We start from the raw sequence: 15,532 nt of genomic DNA, 5'->3' as shown, positions 1-15,532 counted from the left end.
CATTATACATTTAATATTGTCTACATATCCGCAAATATTAATACTAATAATTCTTATTCTTATACTTTTTATTTTTATTGTTGTTACAGTATATCAGCTACATAAAAAAATACCCTTATTTTTTGTGTGTGTACAAAAAATTGAATACAATTTTTAGATTCAGTTGAATGTTTTGATTTAGTCTAAGCTGTCTCCTCTGTGTGCCGGCAGTAATAATAAATGATAAAATTCAGTCTGAACACAGCTTTTCCTCAGATTATTCAGGACTTTTGATGAAAACTACATGTGCAACAAAGCAGAAAAACTGTCCATCTGGTCCCGACATCATTTCCCGGACACATAAAAGATTACATAAACAGTTATATACTTTAGAATAAAATTGCCYGTGTATTTACTTCTTATCGACTTCCCGGCAGAATTGTGATTCATAGGAGTCATTTAAGTGATAATGCACTCATTCACTCCATTAACAAACACATACCTCCTGGTTATCAGTGTGTCGGCATTGTTGTAATGCTATTCGACAAACAGGAGGCAAAAAACTCGAGATGGTGTTGATTGATAAATTGACAGGTTAATTTTCAGTCGGATAATGAGACTAAGACCCTGAAAGTGGCTGAGAGAAGACTGTGGCCCTTTGCTCTACCTTGCATGCAGTGCCATCTATCTATTACTGGCAGAACCGCAGCTGAGAGCAGGTTCACTCAGGCCCTGCCAAATGTCTTCCAGGTTCAAAGGGGTTTTTAAGCATCATATTGTAATAAAGCAAAAAAAGCTACAGACTCAGGTGAAGTTAAGACTTTAATAACCCACACTATGTCCTGACTATCAAATAACTAAATTAATGTTGTCTGATGTGCACACAATATAACTACTTTTCTTCTATATCTTTATTATTATTATTAATTATATTTTAGCACAATATCTTATGTGTTCTATGTTTCAAAACTTTTACTGTTGATAATTTCTTGGACACTGTCACAGAATGTGCAGACAAAAACGTGCACAACGATTTTGAAGAATATTGTCATTTTAGATTAAAAAACTGCACTTAGCAGAGGTGCATGTCCCTGGTTTTACAGAAACAAGCAGACAATTCAACTTTGGAGCTTAATTAGAGGGCAAACTATTAGAACAGAAGAAAGGGTTTAACTAGAGGTCAGAAAGGTGCCCGTATCTTACACACATTTCCACCGCTTGTCACTGCAACGTCAAAGTCTGCAAGCACTCTAATTAAGTCTCCACCGAAGTTAGACAGAAGCTACTCCGCATGATTCAGCACACAAAGTAAGACTGAGGCGGCTGCCCTTGTTAATAAAATTTAACGTGCAACTTTGGTGAATACAGGCACAGATATGTGAAAGCGAGTGGACACTAAGGACAAAAACAACCAGGATCACTGAACAGGAACACATCCTGACGATTTAAAGGGAATTAAATGAAGATTGCCAAAAGTTTGATGAAAATCCAAAAGTGGATTTTAAATGAATTGTGGCTGGACGTGTTTAAAAGGACAGAAAGATAACTAACTATGATTTTAACAGTTTGGTTCTTGTTTTGATTAATTCAACAGTCTCGTGACATGCCTCTAATAAACCTTCAGTTTTTATTTTTCACAAAGCTATTTTCATATACAAACAAACTCACAATTTAATATATTTATGGTTTTACAATATGTAATGTTACACTCTTTAAATTTCACTATTTTAGCATTTATACTTTTGTTATTTAACAGTTATTATTATTATTATTATTATTATTATTATTATTATTATTATTATTATTATTATTATTATGATTAGGGGGTGTGGATGTATGCAGCACGGTCAGTGTGAAAGCAGGAGCAGTTTTGTTTTGCTTGATAATTGATCTACAGTCATGGACATGTACCCCTCTCCATGTTGCCATGGACGCAAAATAAATAAATAAAAATAAAAATTGCACAASTTTGCCTTCTCTGCTCTACTATATTTGGTCGATGTAAACATAGCAGTGTGTTACTCAATTACATTACMAACAACAGCAAAAATAGACCTGCAGCGGAATCTTGTCGCAGAAACTCGTTCCCTTGTATTCAAACATGAAAACAGGTCAGCGCAACACCTCACTTTCTCAACCAAATCTTAAGAATAAAAACATCTGAAAGAAAAAAAAAACACAGCATAACACTGAAAGTTCTGTATGCATCTTTACAAGACTATTTAGTCATAAATTATTAAAACTGAGAGTGATTGTGATGAGAGGGATTGTGTCTCAGGCAGTCATTGTGTGGCTGTCGATTATCAATAGCCGCATGGGCACAAACTAAAGGCGCCTCACTCCGCTCATTCATTTGACCGGAGTTGGGAGCTCTGACAGACAGCACATGAACGAAAGGAAGGGTGCAGAGGAMACATCTTGGGGGATTCACCCCATCCGAGGCTCTAAAGCGCCCAACAGCTTGATCCCGTGTCACACGGAGGGCAAGGCTCGGCTCTCCCTTGATTCGCTTTTGAAATCTAAACGTTTAATTGTGGTCAATGAAAAAGGGTTCAAGCAAATGAACGGTTGAAGAATATGAGCAGAGGGAGGGGCCGTTTCGGAGTGTCAGGCTGTAAAACGAGTACACATAAGAAGCAAGGAGGGAGGGGAAAAAAATCAAGAGGGAATAATGAAATTAGGGATGGGGCGAGAGAGGAAGCGAAAGCAAGGGCAGTAGAACTTGAAGCACTGACCCCTATCGTCCACGGTGAAAAGGAAGAGATTAGAAAGTGTTTCATGCTAATTTCCATGGAGATTTCTGTAATTTCTCAAAAATTACTTCTTCCCCCTTTGATTTTTCCATACTGCTCGGCCCCCTGCTTGTGTTGCCAGGGTGGTCTACTCTATCACGCCTCTGCTTCTGCGGGCCCCTCGGTGGCCCCTTGCTGCGTCCAGCCATCGCGGAATTACTGAAGCAGCGCTGACGTCTCTATCAGCTCGCGCCACCGTCGTGCCCTCTCCCAACCCGTCACAATCACCCAATCCCTTTTTTTTTCTTCTTCTTCTTCTTCCCCCCTCCTCAGCCTCGCATCCTTTCTGCACCAACCCGCCCTTAGAGCAAACTCTAACAGATCTGTCAGATGATGGCTTCATCGGTTCACACGACTCCCCGCAAACTCACACCGGTCCTCTCATCCCTCTCAGAAACCTACACCTAAAGAAACATTTCTACCTCCCTCCAGCTCCCACTGTAGACATTTTCACCTATTGCTATCCCTCAGCCTTCACTCTCTCTGCCTCATCCTGGTTTGTGCTTCTTCCTGCCACATCAAAGGAGAACCAGGGGTCACAGAGCCACAGGCAGAGAATATAAATGCAGCCAACTCCATGGCAGTATAGGAAATCAATCCTCTAAAGATAGCTCCATAAACTTTATGAACCCATCGTCAGTCTCTGATACATATAGTAACATATAGGAATGTTTTGTGCATTGTACACTGCATGCTATGTGAGTCGCAAACAAACTATTGCATGATGCTGTGCACTATTTTTTTTTTTACCATAGGTAACAATTTGAGTAACAAACAGTGCAATAAATTTGATTCATTTCAGTGAAAATATCATMCTCCTAAAATATATTTTCTAATTAAAAAATTTAAGAGAAGATCTGTATGTCATGAGGTGGTATGGAGAAGTTGCGAAACAAACCAAAAAGAAAACTGAAAAAAGTTGGCAGGAAAAAATGTAAACAGCTTCCCTTGGAGGCCTTGAGATAAAASCTCAAACCAGCATTTACAAGTGATTCCTCCCACATTATGTCAGTAATTGACTCAACTTTGTCTTCAGCTGATGGAGTGGAACCGTCCTGCACATGATGGTAAAATATCTGACTCAATGACAGATAAAAAAAAGGAAAAACATGACACGGAAAAAAAAAAGCAGCACCAACATTGTTATAAATTCAAACAGTCTACAGGGACGAATGAGAAAACTAGCATGACAGCCAGACAGCGAGGATTGCGGCAGGGTTGGATGGCTCAGTGTGGGGGCGACCGGCTCTGGTTGCTTAGCATTAGTATTAGATAAACACTCTGTCGGAAGATGTCAACGTCTCCATTAATGCCAGAGCTGCCACACAGGCTGTACGTGAGTGACACAGTGTTTTGTGGAGTGTGACAGGGGGCTGCGAATGCTAACTCTCTCTGGCTACATCTCTGAGACTGGCAGAAGCAAGCCCAGCCGACACCTGTGAGTGCAGAGGACCTCCGCTTTTGACACTGTGAGGGGGATGATAACATTGTCCTGTCATGCTCATCCTGGCACGGTACTAAACAAATTCAATCCATTTGCCATTTTAATGTCTTTAAATGCAATCTGAATATATAATTGGAACATTTGTCTCATTCTGTTCTGATAAACTGAATTTGAGTCATTCAGAGACAGAGGTATGGGGGTGGGCTTTAAAAAAAATCTTTGCTCGCTTATCGCTCTGTGCTAACCACAAGCAGATTAGCCTCCTCTGGAAGTGTGGCTACCTCAAAAGGCTTTGCCATAGTCTTTACAAACCACAATATGCAAGCTGTGTGTTCAGCACAAGGCTAATGCACTTAAAGCCAACCACAAGCCCACATGTTCAGCCACAGAATGAGCAGGATATGGGTTTTTCCATGCTTTCACAGACTCTGCCATGACCCTTCCCAGTCAGTAATTACATTGACAACACTATACCCAGTCAAATATATTGAATATTTTCTGTTAAAAAAATTGGAGATGCATAGGTTTTTACCAACAAAGAATGTTTCTTCCATTTGTACATAAAGTCTTAAATCAGTTTTACCTGAATTTCAAAGTAAAAGTGAGGCTCACTTTTAATTGTTTTGATGCTGCAAACCTGCATGGATTGTTCTCCCTCAAAATCGCAACCACAAGCCATAATATTGAGGAAAAATAATTAAAAAATTAAAAAGTTGCAAAATTACATGATCAAAAAATAAATAAACAAATAAAATATAGCTGTGTGTAAAGCTCAGAGTACTTTTCATTTCAGAAAGATGTTCAGCTTGGCAAAACAGCAGGGAGAGTTAAACTGCCTTGAGCTCAATAATTCTGGTGATTTCTGAGATGCAGAGTTGTTCTGCAGGCTGGAGGGCTGGACAGTGCAGACCCCCCACCCCACCACCACTACCCATCCCTCCTTCTAATGCCCTGTCCATTGATCTTTCCCGTAACTACAGCTCCGCACAGAAACCCACACAATCTGTGCAGAGTATTGCTCCTAGGCACCCCCCACTTCAAAAGGTGCATATTTACTCTTAGAAATTTAGAGAAAGTGCAGCTGTGGATGCATCTTCTAACCCCGGTCAATGATAGGGCTGGTCCTCCTGACCCCCCCATCTCCTGCTGGCTAATAAAGTGCTTCTTAGGCTTGCTGGTTTCTCTGGAAGCCTTATGGGGTTGTTGCAAACTAGCACTTAGGTTTGTTTCCATTGTCTCTCGTCGAAAATTGATTTGTAGAGAAATACTCATCTTGTTCCTCAACTTATTCTTCCCAAGACTTTTGTTTTAGTCCAAAGCGTTTAATGATTTAACAAATAATTAATAGGCTGATTTGTGATGAAACAATTTGTCGAAAAGGATAAACTGGAAGAAGATCTGAACAAAAAAGTTTCACAGTTTTTGTGGGGAGTTTTGGTATTTGAAAAAAAAAGCTGAAAAACAATTTGATTAGGAATTACATCTAAACAATAGTAGGGTTGGTTTAGCTTAAATAATGATGGAATTAAATATCTTGATTTCCAAATTGTTTCAGACAAAAGTTGCCACAGTGTCTTCAATTAGCATTTTTATTTCTCAAAAACCTACAGATGCATTACTTAACATTTTCTCTCTCCTTGTCTCAGAAAAGTATTTAATGCTGGGACACACATTATCTTAATTGTCATTCCCAATTTTCAAAAACAAATGTGTATTAAGGCAGGAGCTGAAATGGGCCTTCTGCTGAAAATCAGACAATCAGAATCTTTTGTAATTACTGCGGTGATATTTTAATTGCCAGTGATTCAAGCTAATCCACGCTGACTCTTGTCCTTTGCAACAATTAGAAAAAAAATATATGTCAGTTGGGATTTTTCACTTTATATAACTTACGTACATGTGTGTCTGCAAAGTGGCACAGTGGGAGATTTACTCAAAGACGATGACATTTACAACTCAAATTTGGAAAAGAACGGCATTTATTTTGCACTCAGCAGGAAAAACCAAAGTTTTCAATGAGTGCAACAAAGGTCTAAAACAATTTGCACATCTGCACAACAGCAGAGAAACTGCTCACAATGTATCATTTATTCTGCATATATTAAAACTGTTACAGTTAAAAAAACACAAAAGTTCTGCCCAAGAAATAATTTCTTCTGCATTTGCATTCATGGATTCATTTGTATGACGAGCTAAAGCAGCCTGAAAACAAGTGACCTTAGGACGGCGTTGTCTGACATTCATCATTTGATTGTCACTTCGTAGGTAAGTGTCTTCCTAACCAGGCTGTTCCTCGTAGTGTTGATTGCATTCTTCAAATCTGCCACAACAGTGTTAGCTCTCAAAACAGTGAAAAAAAAAAACTAAAAATCCTGTTTCAATGTCATTAATCCCAACTTGTTTGGACTCTTCGCACCGGCTCTCCCACACATCTCTGTTTTCTCCCTTCTTCCTCTCAGCACATAGTACCGCTCTCACTCTCTCTGCCTCGCTAACATGTTGACAGCAGTTTGTTAGTAGGTATCAGTTTTCAGCGAGCAGGCTGAGAGGGAGAGAGGGATGTGGTAATCATCTCTATCTCCGGCTGCTTGGCAGCGTTCCCCCCTCGGCATGCTGGCAGACACTTGCCATTGAGCGGCTGTCAGGCAGAAAGGGTGTGGGATGTGGGCTCGAGCTGCACAGGTCACGGTCATTTCTTTCCAAAAGCCACTGAAGCTAAAACCTTAAGTGGCATTTGAGCTACCTGCACTGTCAGTTCTGACACTCGCAACACTAACAAGGAGACCACCGGTGGAGAGTCAAACTCGATTATGCCTCCCTGGTGGATTTCCTTAATATAGCTTATCCACTGCCAAACTTGTTTTTCTAACAGGAAGCACATGCTTTCACCGTTATGAGCTGTTCTGTAAATGTGTCTGAAACACTATAAAAAATCTTTTAGCAATTATTACATATAAAGTCTTTATTAATTATTAAAATTATTTTTAAACTAATTAGTGGTGTTTAAAGCTGTAACAGGGTTGTTGTACAGAATGCCACCAGCTTTAGTTCTTATAAAACTACTTATAGTAAATGTAGGAAAAAGTCAGCTGTTTCATTGCCAGAGTGAGAGAAAACAATATTTRTAATTATACTTCAGAACTCTCCTCGAAGATTCACCTTACGACCTCCTGTTTTGTTTTGCTTTGCATTAATTGAATTCTGACTTTGGGTGATAAACCTACAATCATTCTTTTTATGCTAAATTATGTGAAGAAACAACTAGTAAGCAAAAGAGGAAACAACAGGAAAAAAATGGATTAAGTTTTATGGAATTCACCAAAAAAAAAAGAAAGAAAAGAAAAACCTGCATGGAAAAGTAGTCGACTTTTACAGCTGCGAAATGAATTGCGCTTGACAAGTTGCAGTCTCTTAGAACCTGGACCTGTGATCTTTAGAGTGATACCCTCAAGTTCACAGCAACAAATACCCTCCATCACTCAGGGAGATCCTAAGTCTCTCTGTTGGCCAATTACTGCTTTTCAAAAGCCTCGGGCACCCGGGAAACTTTGACTTCTGGAAATAAAGACCAATCTGAGAGAGAAACATTGCAGCTATTAAAATCTTTATAATTCTGTAAATCACAAGTGATTTGTTTTGCCCCATGGCTGGTTCCGATACATTCTTGCTGCTATTGCAAAGGCCACAGGGTTACGGCAATTGAGGAGAGCAGGCTTATTTTTACAACTCTGCTAAGGAGGGGAAAAAAGACTCTTTCTTCTTCTTTTGGAGTGCAGAAGGCAAAGATCTCTTCTGTGTCATAATTGCCTGAAGTTGGAGAGTAAAGGCTCTGGACTCCTGATGTTAGTGTGGGCCTTTCATCAGGGGGGTTAGAGTCAAAGGTGCTTTGAAAGATCAGGCACTCTGGAGGATCCAACTCTGGTTTTATTTACGTAATGAAGGCATTTTAAAGAGCTAAAGGGGGGGAAATATATATATAAACATTCATCTGTTGTTGCCTTATCCCCGACTGGTGTTGTCACTGCCGGGTTACTTTTGTTGTTGACAACTGCAGCTCCTGCTGTTCGGAGCAGATTTACATTTTCTCAGTTATTTCATTTTTTTTTTTTACGCTTCAATATTAAGCATGCTTTGCTGATTAATTTTGAAGATGGATTTTGAAATTAGCCCACTTATTAAAACAAAGTGGAAGCCAAAAGTGGCAGAGAGGATCATGCAATTACGGGTAAAATCACTCCAATTAAACAGTGCCATGTTAAGTTTGAGAGAACACACACACACACTCAGCATAATATAATTACAAACTGGGATGGAAAAATGAAAAAGAAAAACAGCAACATTGTGGACTGAAGCGTTTGCAGTTGATGGATTCTCGAAAAAGCTCTCCTCTCCTCTGGCGCTCGGGGGTTAAGAATGGCTCTCCTGTGCTGCTGCGGYGCTCTCCCTCCCAACCACCACGCTCCCCCATTCAGCGACGCAGGGCCCTCTGGTGCTAGACAAGGGCCCTGACTGAGGACACTTTGATGCTTCAGCCTTTAATCACCAGAGTATCCTTACACCACCACGCTGATAGGCGAGTGGGTCGTAGGGAAGGATGTCCCAACCATAAATCAGACTACAGGGGTGACAGGACGCAAAATAGGTGAATTGTCCTTGGGTCCGCGATGCTGGCGGCATCCCTTGTGTCCCAGAGTCACACCACCCTTTTTATTATTTGGGAGCAAGTCAAACGAATGCCCTACCAGTCATCCCCCCCTCCCTCGTTCTCTCCCTCCCTCTCTCTCTCTCTTGTGTTTTCTCCCGTAGTCTTCAAGCCYGGACCCCACTATGAACTGTTTCCAGAGTCAGTTACTGGTGTAATTGAAAGTGCTTTGTCATCGCTTTCAGCCAAACACTGATGGATGTGAAGTTGAATGAGGTTTGGGTTTTAGTTATACGAGCGAGCCCGTGTAAGATTTATCACCAGAGGCTTAAGAGGCTACAAGGGACCATTAAAGCACCACAGCCATCTACATCACGGTGAATTGTTCATTATTATTCATTAAAGCAAAATGCCTTTAATATTTCTAGTTCCCCATGTGAAAACAATACAAAATGGACATGAACTCTATGGTTTTCATGACCATTTAAGAACAAAGAATAAAAACGTTCCAGTTTTTACAGTAATCTAGCAGTCATATTATAAAACATGGTTTAACTTCTTTTAAAAATAGCAAGCATTACAATTAATTTATGGTGATTTTCATTGTTTTTGCCCCTATTTACGAAGAAAAAAAAACAACCCTATTTTATCCCTTTGTGAGTATTTTATTAACCCGTGCCCTATCAACTTTACACATGCAAAACTTACACCAAAAATAAAAAAAGAAAGAAAATACATATCCTCTTGAATTTCAATTTTAAAGTTTACCCTGAACACGCTGTCCGTCTCTAAACCTACTTGATGTTCTGCATTGTTTCCTAATTAGTGTGGTTTATGGAAAACCTATGAAACCATTCAATTTCAATTGCAATTTGACATCCACATGCAAAGCGTGGGAGGTGTGCTAGTTCTCATTGTCTCCCACTTATTACAGGCTGCCCCCAGCTGCCTGGGCTGTGAGGGTAGGATCCTGGCTCCCGTCCAGGATGGCTCTGATCTGGGCCTCTTTGTGATTTGACGAGCAGCGCTTTGCTGGGCTGCTGTCCTAGAGCCATGTTGGAATACAAGAGCAGTGGTGGAGGTGCAGAGGGATGTGACCTCGCTGTGTGATGTGAGTAAGAGTACGGGGCAAGAGTTACACATTAAGGTTGGTTGGATTATAAATAAAGTAGTGCGTGGTTTCTCAGCTGCAGCCGAGAAACAGGAAAGGTGAACGCCAGCGCTCACAGCACAATTGTAAATGGTGCCCTATCTGAACGCTGGCTCAAGGCTGCCAAGATAGCTTGGCCAAATAAAACTGTTTTAGCGAAAACAAAAATTTTAATCTTAAATCTTAAAAAGAAAATATACATGTTTTGCTTTTGAACAGATTTTTTATGAGATTTCTAAATGCTATTTTATCTTATCAATCATTTGTTGTGTTGTTTTCTGCAATGTTAAGATGTAATGTTGCTTTTTTCTCAGGCTGAGTTGTTGGCCCACCATTGGTTGCAAGCAAAGGGAATTGGATGCTTGTTTTGCCAACATTCATGTTCTTTTGTTTAGTTTGGACGTGTGTGTTCATGTTCATGTTGACAGCATTAGTATTGTCTTTTAGTAATATTATTTCTAGACCTATTTTAACAGATATCAACACAAAAAAATACTTATACAAGAGCTAAAATACAATTCAGATGGTCAGATTATTTTTAATCTGGTTAAAATGAAGCATGTGAAATGGATATTAGGAAATATTCATTATTGGTTTACATGAAGTCTGTGATGTGGGGCTTTTTGTGAAGTTGTTTAAAAGCATGGAGGAACAAAGAGACACAACTGAAGGAATATACAGTATATGAAGAACAAACAAAGACAACCTTTTACAGAATAAACAGTAGCCGAGTTTTCATCAACGCTTCTTTATGCACATTTCGAAGTATTGAAGTAGCAAAGGTTGATGGAAATGGCAAAATAATTTAAAAAACGTTTTCAATTTTGTAAAAAAAGTTTTGACGCTCACTTGACGTGGTTTTCTGATTTTCCGAAAAAGACTTGCGTGCAAAAGGGGAGATGGAAACACATTTGCTGAAGAAGTTCTGACAAASCCAACTTAGCCCGTTTCCACTGTCTGAGTCTTCTTTTAATTTTAGATGTCAGAGCAAAACACTGATTTACTTTTGTTTTGATTTCACTTGTTAGACCCTAAACATGAAAAAAATTGTATTTCATAAAAAATATTTTAAAATGGTAAAATCGGATTGAATTCATAAATAGCACACCACAGATTTGACTTGGCTTGTGGGAAAATTAGCACGGTAAATGAACATTAACTTGCAGATGGCTGGGTATGGGGAATTTTGTGGCTCTCTAACAAACAATTGATTAACTTGTAAACTCCCATTGCCCAGCTGTTATTCAAGCTGTTTACCATAAATGAAAGAAGGGGAATAGAGAAAGGATCCAGATGCTTTGAGTGCAGCAGAAAGGCAGTTTGTCATTGTTCTCAACTAACGCTGATGGATGCTGCTTTGAATGGGGATTGGTTTTACTTAAACATGACAAAGTGAGGGATGACATGCCATTGGTCACAAAGGTCTGGAGGTCCCGAAACGCCTCAGCAGTTGCTTTTTTCAGCCAAGACAACCTCTTGTTCATGTTTCACCTGCCAATAAAGGGAAAATGTTGCCAGGGCACGCTTGTAGTCTGTTTGTTTTCCTGTGTGCTCATGTTGAAACTTGAAAAATGAGAAAATGAACAAAACTTCCGTCTGAGCTACACAAAAAAGGGCAGACATGATCCACTTCCTCTGCTCTCACTTGGAAACTTAATGGCACTTAGGACAGAGGTGTGGCACCATTCAAGTTCAGCTTTGGATCAACGGTTTTACCAAATGTCAAAAAAAAAAAAAACACAAAATGTGACAAAACTAATTCAACAAAATTTACTATGGTTGCATTGTTATACGCAGTCACTGTCTTACCTGCAGTAGAATGAAATCTCATGTGGGAATTTAACTTTGCTCACATCCGAACAAATTTCTACCATCAAATTCAAAACTTACTGAACTCTATATTGTTTATACCCTGCTGAACATGTGGCTGACTGGGTGAGGCCTCCTAAAGTTGTCCCTTCTCTCTAATAAACACTTTTCTCTTTAAATATCCTGATTCATACAGATATCTCCTTATTGCCAGAAAATGCCAAATAACGTCTGTTTTTGTAATTGCTCAGTTTTACTTTTGCCTGCTGTTTTGGAATCAAACTGGCAAAATTTAGCGTTTTAGGCCAGTCACTGGACCAGTGAAAATGAAGAGATACAAATATGTCTGCATACCTGAAGCCCCTGTTTTATCATCATAGGGTTTTCAGCAAGAGGACTCAAAGTAAGTAGACACCAAGTCTTTGTCCCTATTTCATTCATTAAATTATCAAAAGGTAAAAATAAAAGATCTTATGCTCTTTATTCAATGAAGATCCATCTTATTGTAAATAGCATTAGAAAGCTTAAAAAGGTTTAAAATTACAGGGTTTATGCTAATTTGTTTTGCAGGATTTTTGTTCTTAGAGTGAWTTGATTGAACTGATGTTTTCATCATTTAAATTTTGTTTTCAGGTACATCAAGTTTCCATTGTTGCTTAGGTCAAATGCAGCTCAGTAAATTAGAATGAAATCATGTACAGCTATCAAACAATGTTTTGAACTGCAGTGAGTTAACAAAAACCTAACAGAAAAAGAATGGATGAAGTAATTTTTGTGTTTATACAACGATCCACATCGGTAGAATGCCAAACCCTAAATTTGGAGGTCAGGTTAAACAATTGAATACAGACCCTGAATGAGGTTGTACAGCACGCTAAAATGTGTTTGCAGAATACAACTGTCAATACACTGAAGCACTGAAAAACAATTCAGTCTCAAGTGTCCACTGTGTCAGATTGTGGAGGATCCAGTTAAGCCTGCTTTTCATTGACATGTAGAATAGCTATGGATTTCTCTTTCAGCTGCAGAACAAGATGACATCAGATATCTGGAAGAAACAAGACAAACATTCCCTTGGATGTAAGCCTTGGAACACCAGGCCTCAGAAGTCATCTAGTTTCCCAGATGCAGGGAGGTGAAGGGGTCTACAAAGCACCCCTGTGAGACAGTTTAAGTAGAAACAGCTGCTATTTGTTGTCAGTACTACTGAGATATAAAAGACCCCAAAAGATAACGTGCATGTTTGCTTTTATTTGTCTGAAACTCGAGTTTTGAGATTTCAAACTGCTAGCTTGGGCAGAACAGCAGCACAGTGGTTCGAGCGGATGTATCACAATGAGAAAGTCACAAGATCGTCTCCCAGCCCTTCTGTGGGAAGTTTGCATTTTGTCTTTACTCTCTGTGCATGCATGGGTTTTGTCCAGGTACTCCARTTTTCTCCTACAGACCAAAAAATATGCATGTTAGGTTCATTGATAACTCTAAATTGATGATGATGATGTGGGTGAAAGGGTGCTTTTTCTTTRCTGGAGACAACAAATGATGAATTCACAGAATTAGGAAAGAATCTTTTACCCACTGTCACAAAACTATGTTTGAAGTAGGTCTGTGTTGAAAAGAAAACCATTAGCTACAACAAGTCATGTTCTTTACCATAATACCATGTTTCTATGATGACTACCAAACCAAATAAGAGTGAGCGTGCAAAGACATATAAGTTACYTATTTTAGAAAGATGTACTAATAAATTACTTAAAATGTTAAAAGCTTCAAGTTATTTCAATCCAGTTCACAGTTTATTTTAGTTATCTGATGACTCAAATCTTGTTACTGTCTAAAGCAACTCAACATCGGTTGCATTTGTTTCCAGTTTAATTCTTACATCATAAAGACTCAATGATGCTATGAACAAAAATAAAATAAAAAAATAAATCTAAATAACCATTTAGGCTGCCAGGGGAGAAACAATCCAAAATGTAAAAATGTGATGTTACTGTGCAAAGTGTTTCATACAAATGAAATGTTCCTCATGACATTTAAGGAAGTGTCAGCTTATTTAACAACCTACATCATTTTTATTTAAGTATATACTTTCAGGGATTTTTTAAAATATACAGAAGTGTTTAATAATGCTTCTAGTGTGAGTGCCTTTGTTGAAAGCAAATGCATTCACTTGGTTATCTTCTTTAGAAAGGAAAAGCCACAGCACCAGTTAGTGGACAATTAGAATGTATTTCCCCACAAAATGCACACCTGCTACCTCACACATACCCAAATACATATTTTTCTATTTTACTGTATTTCTTTTTTACTTACAAACCCAACTAGTTAACAGAAATGAACTCTAAGTGGTGTTTAAATAAAGCAACTTATTAATTGAAAGTCTAGCTTTCCCTGAAGGAATGCATACGACCAATGTCTTTCATGCCAGAGATTTAGACTGAGATATTCCTGTTGAGAAATGATGCTGTTTTTGTCAAACCTTTTTATGCAGTACATGCAGTTTATGCATGAGTTCGAATGCGCTAGGAGTATGTGGTGTGAATGACTGTCAACTACAAACACACAAAATTCCAGCCCAATATCTGTAAAAACTGGTTGAGTTGTAACAAGTTTACTGTTTTCTAGGGTCAGTTTTCTGTGGCAGACATCTTGAACTGAGTTGACTCCAGTAGCAGATGTTTCATTCAAATCCATCCAGTGGTTGACAGAGGTTAGTATAATACCCAAACATTGTATTCAAGTAAAAGTAGAACAATTCAATATATTTTTACTCAAGTAAAAGTTAAAATTAGCTGTCCAAAAATATTCAAGTAAGAGTAAAAAAAATATTTTGTAAAACTTGAGTATTGAGTTACTGATAATGACATCTGATGTAATAATTGCAAACAAACAAATTCAAATAGAAACACTTTTCAAGGTATTTTTTCTCATTATGAAGCTAATACTTACAGTATTAATGTATATAAATTTCAGAATTTTGTTCAGTGGCGTTACTTACAGTGGACAGTGTATATTCAGAAATTTTACTCAAGTGTAGCGATACTTCATAATTTTATTGCTCAAGTAAAGTCAAAAGTACAGTATGTTGTAGTAAAACTATTTTTTTCCCCAAAAATCTTACCCCAGTAAATGTAACTACCACCCACCCCTGGTGATTCATAATATATTTTGCTAACCGACAGATGAAATTTTTGTGTTTGCTGTAACGCTCAGCATGGAGTGGTTATTGATTAATCAGTTTTGGATGTCAACCAATGATTACTTTCTAAGAGTTTCAATAAACTCTGCAGAGTGATGAAACTGAACCCATGTTAACAATCCAAGAACATTGGACCAGTTACAGTGGTTTGCAAAAGTATTCATACCCCTTGAACTTTTCCATATTTTGTCACATTACAACCACAAACATAAATATATTTCACTGGAATTTAATGTGAAAGACCAACACAAAGTGGTATACAATTGTGAAGTGGAAGCAAAATTTTACATGAATCAAAACATTTTTTACAAATAAAAAACTGAAAAGTGCGATGTGCAAAATTATTCAGCCCCCCTGAGTCAATACTTTGTGGAGCCACCTTTTGCTGCAATTACAGCTGCAAGTCTTTTAGGGTATGTCTCCACCAGCTTTGCACATCTAGTGACTGCAATTCTTGCCCATTCCTCCTTGCAAAACAGCTCAAGCTCAGTCAGATTGGATGGAGAGCGTTTGT

This window comes from Austrofundulus limnaeus, unplaced genomic scaffold, assembly GCF_001266775.1.
Source record: "Austrofundulus limnaeus strain Quisiro unplaced genomic scaffold, Austrofundulus_limnaeus-1.0 Scaffold19, whole genome shotgun sequence".
Lineage (NCBI taxonomy): Eukaryota > Metazoa > Chordata > Actinopteri > Cyprinodontiformes > Rivulidae > Austrofundulus > Austrofundulus limnaeus.
The sequence above is the reverse complement of the archived record's forward strand: the minus strand, read 5'-3'. Positions refer to the sequence as shown.